This window comes from Equus przewalskii, chromosome 9, assembly GCF_037783145.1.
Source record: "Equus przewalskii isolate Varuska chromosome 9, EquPr2, whole genome shotgun sequence".
NCBI classification, from domain to species: domain Eukaryota; kingdom Metazoa; phylum Chordata; class Mammalia; order Perissodactyla; family Equidae; genus Equus; species Equus przewalskii.
In genome coordinates this window covers 17,135,279-17,151,296 of record NC_091839.1, presented here as the reverse complement: position 1 = coordinate 17,151,296, position 16,018 = coordinate 17,135,279, and the positions used below count along the sequence as shown (strand labels likewise).

Sequence of the window (16,018 nt, the reverse complement as noted above, 5' to 3'; positions counted from 1 at the left end):
TCAGAGAGGGTAAGAAACCAGATCAAGGCCACACAGCCAAGAATCCAAACCCAGCTGTCTGTCCGCAGAGTCCAGACTTTATGGGGACTATGGAGAGCATGCAATGGGACAATGGACATGGAAGATCTCTGGGGACAAGGACAAAGCAGCATACAGATGTGAGAAGCCAGACCAGGGAAAATGCACCCACCTTCCTCAACCAGCAAATATGCTGCACCCCTGTGTTCAGCTGGGCTCGTGACACAGGGTCCTTTGCCCGCCAATTATTTGGGACTTAATCCCCTATGGGTCACAGTCTTTCCTCTCCTAACATAAGGCTGGGAAGGTGCCAGACAACTCACAAATGTTTGCTGAATGAATAAAGGGCCCCCCAAAAAGTTTGCTTCCTTGTGAGACAAATGGCTTCTCCTAAAGGCCCCCGCAGCCACTCCACACCCAACGTAACCCCAGACACGGGACCTGGGGTGATAAAAACCCCGCGACCTCGACACGAGCCTGGATTTCTGGGCCCCTCATCTCAACCTTTAGTCCATGGTTTTAATTATACCCAAGCAACTGGAAAAGGAACTGCAGGAAAGCCCCTATTTGCCCTGGAACGATCTGGATGGTGAAAAACTGACCTGCCCTGTCCCAGGGGGCCGGATGCCCTCTCCACATCCAGCACGTGGGCTCCAAGACCCCCATTCCCCACCCAACCTTCCAGCCCGGAGAGGCCCCCTCTCCACCAAGCACCATGGCGTTTTCTATCTCACCCACTCATTTTAATGCTTCCCCAGCTCTCCCAACCGGATGCTAACCCCCTCCACCGCTAACTTGAGCCCTGCACCTCGGGCCCGCCCAGCAACCCCCCTCTCCTACCCAAAGGGACCCTGATCAATGGCAGGCCTGACTGCCATCTCTCTGCAGAGAGAGGGTTTTCCTTTTCTCTTTCTTTCTTTTTTCTACTAAGTGGTTTGTGCCTCTGAAAATCAAAACAACACCCATGGCGGCTCCTTTCTTGCCCTGGCGGCTGCAAAGCTTAAAACTCCGCCAACCCAAGTTCTGTTTCTCGTTCTGGGGGGATGCCGGCGCCGCGGGTCTGCCGCCAAGCAGCCCCCTTACGATCCGTGCACTCTTCTGGGTGTAGGCGACACTTCGAGAACAAGACGGGACATAACACGAAAGAGCCTTGCCCCATCCCAAAACAGCCCTGGGCTCCTCCAAGTTTCCATCAAAAGACCCGTCCAGGATCTGTTTAGCCGCCAGGCAGGGGAAGGAAAGGGGAATCAGAAAGCACGGACGCCGCGGCGACCTCCGCCCTCTGACCGCGCCCTTTTAAACATGGCTCGTCCGGCGAGAGTGCGCATCCCGAACTCCCGGCCCTGCCCGCCCGCGCGGAGCCCGAGCCGCCAGCGCCGAGGAAATCAGGCAGCTGCAAGCCCAGCCCGGCCTCGGGTCCTCAGCGCGGCAAGTGCGAGGGGCGGGGCCTGGCCGCCCATTGGCTCACGCTCAGGGGCGGGGCCACGGCCTGGCCACGCCCACAGCCCCTGCCGGGTTAATGGGCCGAGCGCCGGCCCCCCCGGTAATTATTCATCGAGGGGCGGGGCCTGGGTTTGTTTACACGCTGCCATTGGCTGGATTTGAATCGCGGGCCAGCCGCGGGGCGGGGCTTCGGGGGGCCCCCCAGCCCGCGCCTGACAGCTCCCGGGAGGCGGGGCCGGCGCAGGATGCCCGGGCGGAGCTCTGCGACCCCGGTCCAGAGGTCCAAGGGGGTGCCCTTGGCGGATGCGGGCAAAGAGGGAGCGGGCAGGTGGAGGCTCCCGCCCGTTTCTTGATAAATACTAACCAAGGGATGGGGAACACCGGTCTTGTTTTCCTAAAAATGCCTAAGGAGAAACCAACCCGGAAACAACCTAGCTGTCCATCTATGGGGGAGGCATTAAATAGTTGTGGTCCGACCCACCGTGGGGCACGAAGTACGCCCAATATGGGGAAGCAATGAACGACCCGACACGGAATGAGCTATGTATCCGATCAGTGCAAAAGAGCAAAGAAGGGACAAGAGTGTATAATCATTTAAAAAGGGGGGGGGGGTGTGAATATAAGCTTCTGCTTGTTCCATGCACAGAATATCTTCCCAAGCAGAAACAAACTGGTAACAGCAGTGGCCTGTGGGAGGGAGACGGGTGTGGGTGGAGGGTGGGTCTTTTAGTACCTTTGTCAAGTCTGAACCTTGTATCCCCTATTCAAAAAAATACATACAAGATCAAAATATTAAGTTGTGAGAAGTCTCTCTTTGTGTCCACGTTCCTCGCTGCAGCTGCCGCTGGGAAAACTGTTGACTGGGCTACAGAGGCCCTGGACCTTTGACCCGCGCCCCTTGCACCCCGCAATGGTATTGGGGGTGGGGACACGCTTCTTCACCCACTCCTGCACCACCACACATCCAGACCCAACAAAGAGTGGCTTTATTGATTTGCTGCTTTAAGTGATTTTGTCGTCGCTGCCGGATTTAACATCCCAGCTGCGCGGGGGCGTGGGGGTGGGAGCACTGCTTCCTGGGCGATGGAGGAGGAGGAAGAGGAGGAACCAGCCTGTCCTTCTTAGGCAAGGGGAGAGAAAGTCAAAACTGGGAGAGGCCCCTTTAAGCAGGGAAGCCGGCCTCCGCGGGAAAACGAAGTTGATGGGCAGAAGGGGAGGGTTGTCCGGATTTTGACTTTTTTTTTTTTTTTTTTTTTTCAATTCTTCTCTGTTCCGGGATCCGGAGCGGAGGATGAGAACGACTTCCTGAAGCTGCTGCGTTTGGGCCTGTTAGGGATCTTCCTTGTAAAGACCTCGTTTGCATAAATTCAGGGCAGGGTGTGTGAACTCTGTTTAGATGGCTGGGGAAGCCGGGCTAGAGATGAGGGGGTACCGGGAGCGCTTCGGGGAGCTGGCACTGCTGGCCCAGATCCACGGACGAGGTCCGTGAACGGCCCAACCATCCTGGCCGGGGAGGTTCTCATATCGTCCCCGCTTTACAGATGTGGAAACCGAGGCACAGAGGTTACAGAAGTGGCCAGAGCAGGCGCCGCAGGGGTCAGACTCGGGCAGCCCTGCTCCAAAGTTGCTCCTTTCAACCACATTCCACGGGCCCCTAAAAACGTTTCTTTGGATGCATTCTTTTAAAAGCCATGAGAAGCTTAATGTAGGTTTTTTTTTTTTTTTTGAGGAAGATTAGCCCTGAACTGACATCTGCTGCCAACCCTCCTCTTTTTGCTGAGGAAGACTGGCCCTGAGCTCACATCCGTGCCCATCTTCCTCTACTTTATATGTGGGACGCCTACCACAGCATGGCTTGCCAAGCGGTGCCGTGTCCGCACCCGGGATCCCAACCGGCGAGCCCCGGGCCACCGAGAGGCAGAACGTGCGAACTTAACCACTGCGCCATCGGTCCAGCCCCTAATGTAGATTCTTTTTCTTTTCCCCAACTGTTGCCAATCTTTTTTTTTTTTTTTCTGCTTTATCTCCCCCAACCCTCCCTGTACACAGTTGTATATCTTAGTTGCACGTCCTTCTAGTTGTGGGATGTGGGACGCCGCCTCAACGTGGCCTGACGAGCGGTGCCATGTCCGTGCCCAGAATCCAAACCCTGGGCCACCGCAGCGGAGCGCGCGAACTTAATCACTCGGCCACGGAGCCAGCCCCCCCAATGTAGATTCTTAATGAAGGTGAATCATTTTTTGTATCTAGTTTATGCAGTAGAGAGGTTTTTTAAATAGAATTTCTGATGGTTTTTCCTAAGATTCTATACCAGAGCAAACTTTTTCATTTTTTTCTAGCACCTTCCACAGAGGAAAAGTTTTGGAGGGGCTCCTTGGCCCTCCTACCCTCTCACCATGAAACGCTTATCTGATGCTTACTGTGCACCAGGCACATTTCTAAGCCTTTTGTATACATCAGCTCATTGGGTCGCTCCAACAACCCTGACATCAAAATTGTCCTTCTCATTTCAGAGATGAAGAAACTGAGGCACAGAGGAGTGAAATCATTGGCTCAGTGCCCCACATCTCTCTCCAGAAAAGGAAGAGGAAGACGGAGCATGGGCAGGTCACGGCTGGAGAGGGAGACGGGGTCCGAAGTTGCTGACGGAGATAAGAGAATGGGGATTCAGGTAAACCGCTGGACTGGTGAGCATGGAGAAATCGGCTCCAGGGAGGTGGCGGGGTGGGGGCTGTGGTGAGCCCGCAGAAGGAGGTGAGAAAATGGCCAACCAGCTCGTGAAAAGATGCTCCAATCATTAGTCAAGGGAAACGCAAATCAAAACCACCAGGATGGGGCCAGCCTGGCGGCGCAGCGGTTAAGTGCGCATGTTCTGCTTGGCGGCCCAGGATTCACCGGTTCGGATCCCGGGTGCTGACATGGCACCTTTTGGCAAACCATGCTGAGGTAGGCGTCCCACATATAAAGTAGAGGAAGATGGGCATGGATGTTAGCTCAGGGCCAGTCTTCCTCAGCAAAAAGAGGAGGATTGGCAGTAGATGTTAGCTCAGGTCTAATCTTCCTCAAAAAAAAAAAAAATAATAATAATACATAGGGCCGTGCATACAAGGGAGGGAGTCAAAAATAGCTGGGAAGGGATGGTGGAGGAAAGAATGGGGAGGTCTGGGGAGTGGCAGTGGAGTGAGTTCCCGTCACTGAATGGAGGAGCCCGAGGGCGCTGAGCTTGTGGAGCTGTCACAGGTCTAGGGGGATACAGAGCCACCCCCCAGGGTAGACAGGGTTGGGACTGGGGAGGCCGGGGACTGTGGGAGCCCAGAGCAGACACCTGACCCAGCCTGGCAATCAGGAAGGCTTCCTGGAGGAGAAGGATCATGAGGAGTTTGATAGGAAGAGCTTGGGTAGGGAGGAGGGGTGGTTTTCTGGGCCCAGAGGAGTTGGGGAGCCTATAGTTTCAAAGCACACATCGACCTTGACACTCCCTGGCACCATAGGGGGAAAGTCCACATTCCATCGCTTGGCATCGGTTCAGTCCACACACACTCCCTGAGCACCCGCTCCAGGCCCCGCCCTGGGCCGGCAACGCAGGGGACACAGCCGGCAGGGAGACAGGCCCAGCCCTGCCCGCACGGGGCTCACACCCCAGCGGGGGCGACACACACAGCGCGACCCATTTCCACGGAATCCTAGAGATGAGCCTGGTGGCCGCTCTGGGAGGTCACGCGGAGTCATCCTGGCCCCTGGGGGCGTCCCCACTCCCCTTCTCCCTAAAGGACCCTTTCACAATTTTGGCAAAGTGCAGCCTTCTCCTGTTTGTACCTTAAATTTGCTCTTTCCGCCTACGTTCTTTGTCCTCCTTTAATGGGTCCCCAGGGGGCTACCTCGGGGCTCCTCCTAAGCAACAATAGTCGTGAAATCACGGGTCTAATGAGCTAGTTAACTTTTTCTCCCCAAATGCATTAAAATAAATGCATGACAATTATAAGAGGTCACCTGGAAATCGGCTCAAATGCTACTTTGGGAACCTGTGATCTAGACTCTGAGGATGAGGGGACATCTGCCCAAAGGAAGTCAATTGTCAGCTAAGACTTGAGGCGCAGCGGTTAAGTGCTCAGGTTCCGCTTCTCGGCAGCCCAGGGTTCACCGGTTCGGATCCCGGGTGTGGACATGGCACCACTTGGCACGCCATGCTGTGGTAGGCGTCCCATGTATAAAGTAGAGGAAGATGGGCACGGATGTTAGCTCAGGGCCAATCTTCCTCAAAAAAAAAAAAAAATTAAAAATTAAATAACATAAAATCAGGAAATGTAACATGGATACAATAATACTGTTTGATCCACAAATTCAGATCTCTCCATTCATCTCAATAATGTCTTTGTTTTTTCCTCCCCAAAGCCCCAGGACATCGTTGTAAGTCCTTCTAGTTCAATGCGAGCTGCTGCCACAGCATGGCTACTGACAGACGGGTGATGGGGTTCCACGGCCGGGAACTGAACTCGGGCCACTGAAGCGGGAAGCGCCCAAATTTAGGTCCTTGATAGCAGTGTTTCCCCCAGGCCAGGGTGCCATCCTGGATCACACGCCGTAATGAGTCACGTGGCTGCAGGACCTTAGGAAAGGGGGCCCTGATCAGGTGCACCCCTTGCTGGCCTCCCTCTGGCTGACACGAGAAGAGACTGGAGCAGGGGGACCAACCAGTGAGAAGCTAGCGCCCATAGTCAGAAAAGGAACTTAGGAATCAGACAGGCCCCTGTTCAAATCGTGGTCCAATTATTCAATAACTGTGGCTGCAGGCGAGAGACTGGACCTCACTGAGCCTCAGTTGTTCCATCAGAAAGATGGGATTCACCCCCAGGCTCACTGTGAGGCCCAGTGACATGCTGAGCACAGACCCAGCAGGTCGGAAGGAATCAATTCCCCACACCGTCCCATCATCACCGTTTATTCCCGTCAATCACCAGGAGCTGGAACAGCCCCAAGTGCTCTGATCTTCAGGTGGGGTTGCTTTTTGGATCCTCCCAACAAAAAAAAAAACACCTATCAGCAGATACTATCATCCCCACTTTATTTATTTATTTTTTACTTTATTATTATTTTTTTTTTTTGGTGAGGAAGATTGGCCCTGAGCTAACATCTGTTGCCAATCTTCCTCTTTTTTTTTTTCTTTCCTCCCCAAAGCCGCAGTACGTAGTTGTATATTCTAGTTGTAGGTCATTCTAGCTCTGCTATGTGGGACGCCACCACAGCATGGCTTGATGAGTGGTGTGTGCGTCTGCACCCAGGATCTGAACCAGTGAACCCTGGGCCACTGAAGCGTAGTGCCTGACCTTAACCACTGTGCCCCCCGGCCAGGCTCATCCCTACTTTATAGAGGAGGTGTCTTGGTCCCTTTGAGTTGTTATAACAGAATGCCTTAGGGTAAGCGGCTTATGAGCAAGAGAAATTTATTTCTCCCAGTTGTGCAGGCTGAGAGTCCGAGATCAAGGGGCCGGCCCATCAGGCGTCAGGTGAAGGCTCCCTTCCTGGTTCCTAGACGGCCGTCCTCTCAGTGTCCTCATGGGTGGGAGGGGCGAGGGAGCTCTCTGGGGTCTCTTCTCAGGGCACAAATCCCATGCGGAGGGCTCCACCCTCGTGACCTACTCCCCTCCCAGGGCCCCACCTCCTAACACCATCGCCTTGGGGCTTGGCTTTCAACATATGAATTTGGGGGGGGGGGACAGACAAACATTCAGTCTATAGCAGGAGGAAACTGAGGCACAGAGAGGTAGAGTCTCTCCCCTGAGGCCACCCAGCTCTGGAAACAACAGAACCAAAATGAAAACTCAGTCCTCCGTCGCTGGCCTGTCCATACGGTTGTTGTCAGTCTAGGCAAGAGATGCTGGTGGCCTGGACCAGGGGGGAGACGAGGGCACTGACCCCCAGGGAGGTAGAACGGTGACCGACTGGGAAGGGGGCTGAGAAAGTGGGGGGCACCCAGGCTGAACCCCTCGTGAGCGCTTAAGAAGCAGCACTTTCTTGCAGGCAATGGTGGGAACCAAGGCGAGGCCGAGGGACCGGCCCCTGACGATGAGCGGGGACGGGATGGGGGCCTGGAGAGTGAGGGATGTGATCGATTCCCCCCAGAGCACCAAAGGGACCCGCAGACAGAAGCGAAGGTTGAAGTCAGGGGACGGGAATGTCGAGCCGGGGAGGCGGCCGTGGGTGACGGGACGCAGGCTCTGCGGCTCCCGGGGAGGCGGGAACAGCGAGCATCCCCGTCCCCTGCCTCCGGGTGGCCCTGCCCCTCCCTGGGCCGTGTCACCGTGCAGCTCCTCCCGTCGAGAGATGGAATCTGCTTCCCCAGCCCCCGAACTGGACCCCGCAGCTCGCGGTGGCCGGTCGAACGCAGCCAGGCGAGCGTGTCCGGGTTCCCAGACGACGCCTTCAGGGCCTCTGAGGGTTTCTCTTCTCGCTCTGGCTTCTCTGCCTCCTCCGCAAGAACATGCCCGGGCCGGCCCGCGGCGGGGTGCGGGATGCGAGGGAAAGGTCGAGAAGAACTGAGTCATCCCGGCTGGAGTCATCCTCGACCAGCCGGCCTCTCGAGGGCCCGCCAGACGACGGCAGCTTCATGAGCGAGCTCCGCCGGGGTCCACAGAGCCTGGCCCGGATTAGCAGAACTGTCCAGAGGACCCAAAGAGACATGAGAAAAAAATAAATGGTCGGGGGCCAGCCTGGCAGCAGAGGGGTTAGGTTTGCACACTCTGCTTTGGCAGCTGGGGGTTTGCCAGTTCGGATCCTGGGCGTGGACCTAGCACCACTCGTCAAGCCACGCTGTGGCGGTGACCCACATAAAATAGAGGAAGATCAGCATAGATGTTAGCTCAGTGCCAATCTTCCTCAAGCAGAAAGAGGAAGATTGGCAAGAAGTGTTAGCTCACGGCCAATCTTCCTCACCAAAAAAAAAAAAAAAAAAAAGGGAGTCGGGCATGGTCAAAGAATAAGAGCTTCAGAGCTCGTGCCACTTGCTAGCTGATAGCTGTTATTATCGTTTAAATAAAGGAACGGTGGTCTTAATTCTGGAGGAATTGGTGATCTGGCGAATTTCAGGAAATGAGGTGACAGGTTCTGGTGGGAGGAGGGGAGCGCCGACCTCAGCCCCCACGTCACCGGCGCCAAAGTCGGCTCTGACCCACATCACCTTTGTGGCACCCTTGCTTCTTCTCTGGACCGTGTGCAGGGCACCACCAGGATCTTGGTCAGGAAGGGATGGTGTCCGTGAACCCGGATGTTTCTGTCGAAAATGAACGTCCTGGGTGTCCTCAGACACAGGACACACAGGATTTCATTTTCTTCGTGGAAGGAGCTGTACTTTGTGACCTCCGAGCCTGGGTCCTAAACCGATGTGGCCTGTGTGGCACGGCGGGAGGCCATCTGCCAGGCCCGTGCTGGTGCTGCTTGGGCTCAGTAAACCCGTTTTTTTTGGGCTGGACATTCACCATCATTAAACAAAACAAAATCCCCCACAAAAGGATTTTTGTGTGTGTGCATGTGAAGGAGATTGGCCCTGACCTAACATCTGTGCCCATCTTCCTTTTTTTTTTTTTTTTTGGCTGAGGAAGACTGGCCCTGAGCTAACATCTGTGCCAACCTTCCTTTTTTTTTTTTTTTTGCTGAGGAAAACTGGCCCCAAGCTAACATCCATGCCAATCTCCCTCTGTTTTATGTGGGATACCACCACAGCAGTGAACTTAACCACTACGCCACTGGGCCGGCTCCAAAAGGATTTTAAGCAGATGGAGCTGAAATGACCCGGAACACGTTCCCCGACTCCCACCCCTGACATTAACTCATTCAAAAGATATTTATGGCAGCGTCTTGCTGAGGCCAGGGGAGTGTCGTGCTGAAGAGCGCAGGCCCTGGAATGGGGACTCCAGTCTGCATCCCGGCTCTGCCACCTCCTGGCTGTGTGCCTTGGGCAGGCCGGGCACCTCTCCATGCCTCAGTTTCCTCATGGGTACAGTGGGCATAGCAGGATCTGCCTCCCTCCCTGAGGTGGGTAATGTGAAGGGCTCCCATCAGTACCTGGTGCTTTTCTGTTGTTACTGGAGGGCCCTGTCGGGTCCTGGGGACACAGTGACCAGGACGAGCATGGCCCCTGTCCTCACGGAACAAGCAGAGGAGACACGTAGTTCAACATTCGTTACACAGAGCAAGTGATTTCATTACAGCGGAAGCCAGAACCCGAGCGCCTTTCACCACCTCTGGTCCCACCGCTGGAGTCCAGGCCGCCGTCACCTCAGATGCGGTCAACTGCCGTGAAAGGTCATTCCAGGCAGGGGTCAGTAGGGGACATCAGAGTGACTGGGGACAGGTGGTGGGGAGCAGGACCCTCACCAATCTCAGAGCATCGCGTCTCAGACTGCTGGACGCAGAGGGGAAGAGGTTCCTTTATCACGAGAGATCTGTCACCCCTGGGGTTGCTGAAATCCATCCCTCTTCCGAGCAAGAGCTGGAGGGCTCTCATTTGCCTTTTTTTTTTTTTTTTTTTGCTGAGGAAGATTGGCCCCCGAGCTAACATCTGTTACCAATCTTCCTCCTTTTTTTTTTTTTTTTTTTTGCTGAGGAAGATTAGCCCCGAGCTAACATCTGTGCCCATCTTCCTCCACTTTATATGGGGGTCGCCACCTCAGCATGGCTGACGAGTGGTGTAGGTGCACGCCTGGGATCTGAACCCATGAACCCTGGGCGCTGAAGCGGAGGGCACAAACTTATGCCACAGGGCCGGCACCCCTCATCTGCCTTTCAGGAAGGACAACAGCAGCTGATGTGGGGCCAGATGGTACAGGGGGGAGGAGGAGGGGAAGGAGGGGGAGGAGGAAGGAGAAAGGGGAGGAGAAGCAGCAGCAACAGAGGAGGAAGTGGGGAGGGAAGGAAGGAAAGCAAGGAGACGACTTCAGTCCTGGAGAGCGGGATGGCGCCCAGGGGCTGGGGGACCGAAAGGGTGTCAGTGGGGAGTGGGCGATGAAAGGGGAGGTGGTGAGGGTGCCAGTGCGCTGGGGATGGGCCATGAGGGGGTGCCCATCTGGTGGCTGGTTTGCACAGGGAAGCATGGGACAAGGTCATCCGCTGGCGGGCAGGGGTCAGGCGGGGGTGGGGGGAGGCCTGGAAGGAGATGTCCCTCGTGTGAACCAGCAGAAAAGCCAGCGCCAGAGATGCAGGGAGAAGGCCCTGTGCCCGCCTGAGGTCTGTGATGTCTCCGATTCAGGTAAAACCCGTCGGGCTGGCTGGGTGCTGCCCTCCCGCTGCGTTCCGCGGGCATGGAGGGGACAGATGGCTGGAGGCTGGCCTGGTGCGGCCTCTGCAGGACGAGCGGGGCAAGGAGTTGGAGGGTGCTTGGAGGAAGCGGCTCAAAAGATGACTCAGGAAGCGAAGACGACAGGAAAGAGCGGTGGAGAGGAGAAGCCGGGGGTCAGGGTGGACCCCTGACTCCCTCTGGAGGGCGTCTTTTGCCTCCGCTTCCCTGGGGCTTCTCTTTTTCAGGGTTTTCCTTCCACTTCCCTGGTTCCTCCTTCGCAGTGTCTCCACTGATTGACTTCTCCTCAAATGCCTGTGCTTCTCCGGGGGCAGATTTGGGTCCCGTTGGCCTCTCCTTTTCTGCGGGGTTTTCCCAAACACTCTCGCACCGGCCAAGGGTTCGGGGACCACAGACAACCTTGGTCCCAGTGTGAGAAGCACTGTCCCCCTCTGTTGAGAAGACCGGGTGGTCTGCAGGCAGGTGGGGTGATCGGCCCTCGCCGGCCGCGTGGCCTGGGGCCCCCTGAGCGGGCAGGCCTTCCTGTGGCCACAGACGCGCTCCCCGAGCCGCCCGCGCCCCTGATGGCCGGGGGCTGTCAATCAAACCGGCCCGGGCCACACGCCCGCCCGGCACAAGTTCGGCCACACGAGGGGGCGGCTTCCGGAGGACGAGGTTTCCCACCCCCGGGAGAGTCTCCCTCTGCGCCGTCAGGTGTCATCAACCTCGGGACGGCTCGGCCACCCGGAGGGCACCCACACGAACGACTCCCATCAATACCACCGACTAATTACTTATTTACGTTAATCATTCTGTTAATACAATAACTGTATACTACATATTTTGGTGAGGAAGATTGGCCCTAACCTATATTAATATAGAATAAGATATATATTAATTAATATATAATATTAATTATACAATTAACAGGTATATAATTAATTACACAAGATATTTTATAATTAGTTACATTGCATTAATATATTAATTATCATATTAATTATTATAAAATATTATGTATATAATTAATTATATTAATAATATAATAGTATATTAATTGTTATGTTATATTATAAAATATATTTAATATATAATTATGATATATTATAATATAATATAATAATATAATATAATAATAATATATAGTGAAATAATTAATAATGTAATGATAATAATATAATAATATAATTAAGATATTATTAAGATAATCTTATCTTAAGATATCATTTTAATATAACAGTGTAACATATTATATTATATTAATATAGTATTATTATATTATATTTAATATTTAATTATATATAATATATCAAAATACATTGTTTAATACATTATATTATTATATATTAGTTATATTTATATTATAATTATATGTTATAATATATTAATTAAAATATGTTAATATAAAATATAAAAAGAATTAACTGATTATATATTAATATATAAAGAAATAGTTATTAATATATAAGAAATATATAAGAAATAATTATTATATAATTATATAAATAATTGTTAATATTAATATTATTGACATTTGGGGGACAATCGGGGAGATCTGAATATGAACTGTATATTACATAAAAATCACTGAATGAATTTTTCTTTTCTTTTCTTTTTCTTTGCTGAGGAAGAGTGGCCCCAAGCTAACACCTGTGCCCATCTTCCTCTCTTTTGTATGAGGGACGCCAGCACAGGGTGGCCGATGAGCAGTGTGTGGGTCCATCCTGGGGTCCTAAATCTGCCAACCCCGGGCCGGGAAGCAGAGCTTGGGAACTTAACCACTATGCCACCAGGCCGGCCCCCAAAATCACGGGATGGATCTTAATGTCGTGCAGGTTTCTCTTCTGGCCAAGCCTAACCCGGAACCACGGATGGAAGGGCGCTCCGAGACACAAGGCCCTGCCTCAGCTACGTTGTCACAAGATGCAGCCATCGCGGGCGCAGAGGGACGTCTTTGTCCATCAGATGGCGGCCCTGCCCCGCGTGTGGCCCTCAGTGGGGTCCAGTGACTTCACGAGCCTCGAGCTCCCTCCTGGGGCACCGGGCTCTGCGATGTCTGCTCCCTGACCTCAGCCAGGACCCCCTCGCCCGTCCCGGCTGCACTGCTCCTCCTCGAGCTCCTCAGGCCTCCACGGGGCACCCTGGCCCTTGGACTTCAGCGCCCTCGGCCTGGGGTCCCCGTTCCAGGCCTCGGCCTCCACGGCCCTGCCTCCCTCTGGAACATTTCCCTCCTTTTCTGGTGCGTCTCCCGCACGAGGACGTCCCCTCCTCGAGGCCCCTCAGCAGGCATCCTGGCTCGGAGCAGGCATTCTGCCCGCGGTAACCCTCTGCCTGCAGGAGCCTCCGAGTTGGAAGAGACGGGCCTTCCGGAGGATGCTGGCGGGAGGTGCGCCCGTCCTGCAACAGGAGGACGAGGCCGACCCAGACGTGTGAGTGTCCAGGGAGGCCAGTCTCAGCCTGAGTCTTTGTTCTCTGTTATTTTATGTCTTTTTTTAATCTCTCCAACGATCGTGAAGTCAGTTTAGGGCTTCTTAGTCTGTTCCAGCTGCTGCAGCAAAAATACCATAAACTGAGCGGCTTGTAAACAGTAAACACATATTTCTCACAGTTCTGGAGGACGGGAGGTCCGAGATCAGGGTGCGGGCAGGCTCGGTGTCTGGTGAGGGCCTGCTTCCTCACAGACAGTTGTTTTTGCAAGATAATCTCACATGGCAGGGGGACGGGGAGGGTCTCTCTCTCTCTCTCTTTTTTTTTTTTTTTTGCTGAGGAAGATTGGCCCTGAGCTAACATCTGTTGCCAATCCTCCTCTTTTTTTGCTCGAGGAAGATTGTTGCTGAGCTAACATCTGTGCCCATCTTCCTCTACTTTGTATGTGGGACGCTGCCAAAGCATGGCTGATGAGGGGAGCAGGACCACACTGGGATCTGAACCCATAAACCCTGGGCCGCCGAAGGAAAACGTGCAAACTTAACCACTCTGCCACCAAGCTGGCCCCTGTAAACATTTTTAACAGCATGGTGGTGGTGTTCCTTGTCAAGGCAAGCAGCACGTGATCTCCTTCTAGTGCAATATGCCTGGCAGCCCCGTCTCCTCTGTCCCCATTTGTCTAATTGATGCGAGCTCCCAGATACCCCCCCGTACCAGCCCTGGGAGGGAGAAGAAAGCACAGGCCCAGGAGTCAGGAGAGCTGCATCTGGCCCTGTTTCTGCCACTGACTTGCTGTGTGACTTTGGGCAAGCCCCTGGCCCTCTCTGGGCCTCAATTTCCAGATCTACGCACATTGAGAGGATTGGACTGGAGGACGTCTCTGGGCCTTTCCAGTCCTACATCCTGTTCCATTCTTTCCTAAATTGAGGTGAGTTTTCTTTGGGGGCTTTGGGAGAATTCTGAGGCTCTACTAGAGATAACGGGACGTGTCCTTAGGGTGGGAAGCCCTGACCCATGGGGCTGACCCCCCAGAGTCACTCTGTCCCCACCCGGGTGAGCCGGCGCCACAGAGGAGAGCCCTGCCCTGGGGCCACCCAGTTGTGGCCCATTCATGAAGCACCAGAAGGCACTGGCTGTCCCGGGAGGCATCCGGGCCTCCGGGCGCAGACGCGGGGCACCTCCTGTCTCCTCCAGCAACACCCCGCACAGCGAGGCCCCAGGGCCTTTGCTCGCACCGGCCTCCCTCCCGGCCGCTTAACCGTTAACCCGAGCCCAGCAGGTCACGACGCAGCCAGGCCTTTCTTGAAAGTCTTCCCGTGTTCTTGTTGTGACTCCCGGTCCCGTGGTTCACTGTCCACAACCCGTGGGGCAGAAACCGAGGTCAGACAGCTTGTGGTTCGGGGACCTGGGTTCAAATCCAGGTCTTTGGATTCTGATTCCTCCATTTACCAGGTTTGTCTCTCTCTGCCTCAGTTTACTCATCTGGAAAATGGGGATTCATAATCGTATCTGCCTCTCGGGGCGTCCATGTGGATTCAATGAGGTCATATATGTAAAGAGCTTCACATAGCGTCCAGCACACAGTGGGGGTGATTCTGTGCTGCTGCCGTCCTCCCCCACCCTCCGGGCCTGAGCTCAAGTCCCACTCGGAACTCACCCGTGTGAGTCCCTCCCGGGCCCCAGGAGCTGCATGCGGCACCTTCACATACGTGTTCCATGAACGCCTTTCACTGTGGAATTATAACTGCAGAACACAAGCTATAGGAAACCTTATTTAATTTCCTAATTTAAAATCTTTTTTTTTTTTGGTGAGGAAGATTGGCCCTGAGCTAACATCTGTTTCCAGGCTTCCTCTTTTTTTTTGTTTTCTCCCCAAAGCCCCCCGGTACATAGTTGTATTTTTAGTTGCAGGTCCTTCTAGTTGTGGCATGTGGGACACCGCCTCAACATGGCCTGATGAGCGGTGCCGTGTCCGCGCCCAGGATCCGAACCGGCGAAACCCTGGGCCGCTGAAGTGGAGTGCCTGGACTTAACCACTTGGTCATGGACCCAAGCCCTAATTTTAATTTTTAATTACTAAATTCTAATTAAAATTTCTTGAGATTTTTAACTGAATCACTCAATTTGAAGTTTAATTGAAAGAACAAATTTTAATGTCGTTTTAATCAATCATTTTAATTTAACTTTAATCAATACATTTAAATTCGTAACTTTATAGTTTTTATCAATACATTTTAATGTTTTCATTTAATTAGTGTTTCCATGTCATTTTAGTGAGTAAGTTTAAATTTTAATGAATATGTTTTCATATAAATTTTTAAATTTTGTAGAAAATTAAAACCCTCCCTGAGGACGCCGAAGGCCTCCTGGAGCCATCACCCATGCCAGCCCCCTCCCCAGAAGGAACTGCCATCATCCAGGTCCCCATGTGCATGCATCTCCTGCCCCCCAACTCCTTCCCCCCCATCCGCCCCCACCCCCCAGCCCAGACCGTGAAGAGCATCTTCAGTCGTCATGGTGACAGATACTGCTGGCTGCCCACCCAATGGTCATCACCTCCCCTCCCCTCACCTTGCCTTGGCTAATAGATCCCCAGTTTGGTTTCGGGTGGTGACATGGCCCATCCTGGGGCACTGATCATAATTGCCCAAGCCAATTGATCTGTCCCATCCCTCTTGTCAGTTACACGCTTGTTTGGCTATGTGACACCCCCCACCCACCCGCCACGTCCCTGCTCCAGCCAAGACTGCTTGGAGGATTTCTGAAGAAAGTCAGTCAATTATCTCCTGCCACAGGAATGCTGTGTAAGACGCAACCACCGAACCTTGGTGGAGGATAAGAGTGAGCGTTTCCTGCTCGTGC

At 53.4% G+C, this 16,018-nt stretch overlaps 1 long non-coding RNA gene across 1 annotated transcript; it reads left to right on the top strand.

Annotated features, from left to right (window-relative positions):
- The first annotated feature begins 2,706 nt into the window (after positions 1 to 2,706).
- On the top strand, positions 2,707 to 15,271 carry LOC139085508 (uncharacterized). The gene is made up of 4 exons (XR_011543845.1): positions 2,707 to 2,838; positions 3,975 to 4,132; positions 12,565 to 13,158; positions 15,062 to 15,271. It is a non-coding gene; the product is annotated as an uncharacterized lncRNA (long non-coding RNA).
- Positions 15,272 to 16,018: the final 747 nt, after the last annotated feature.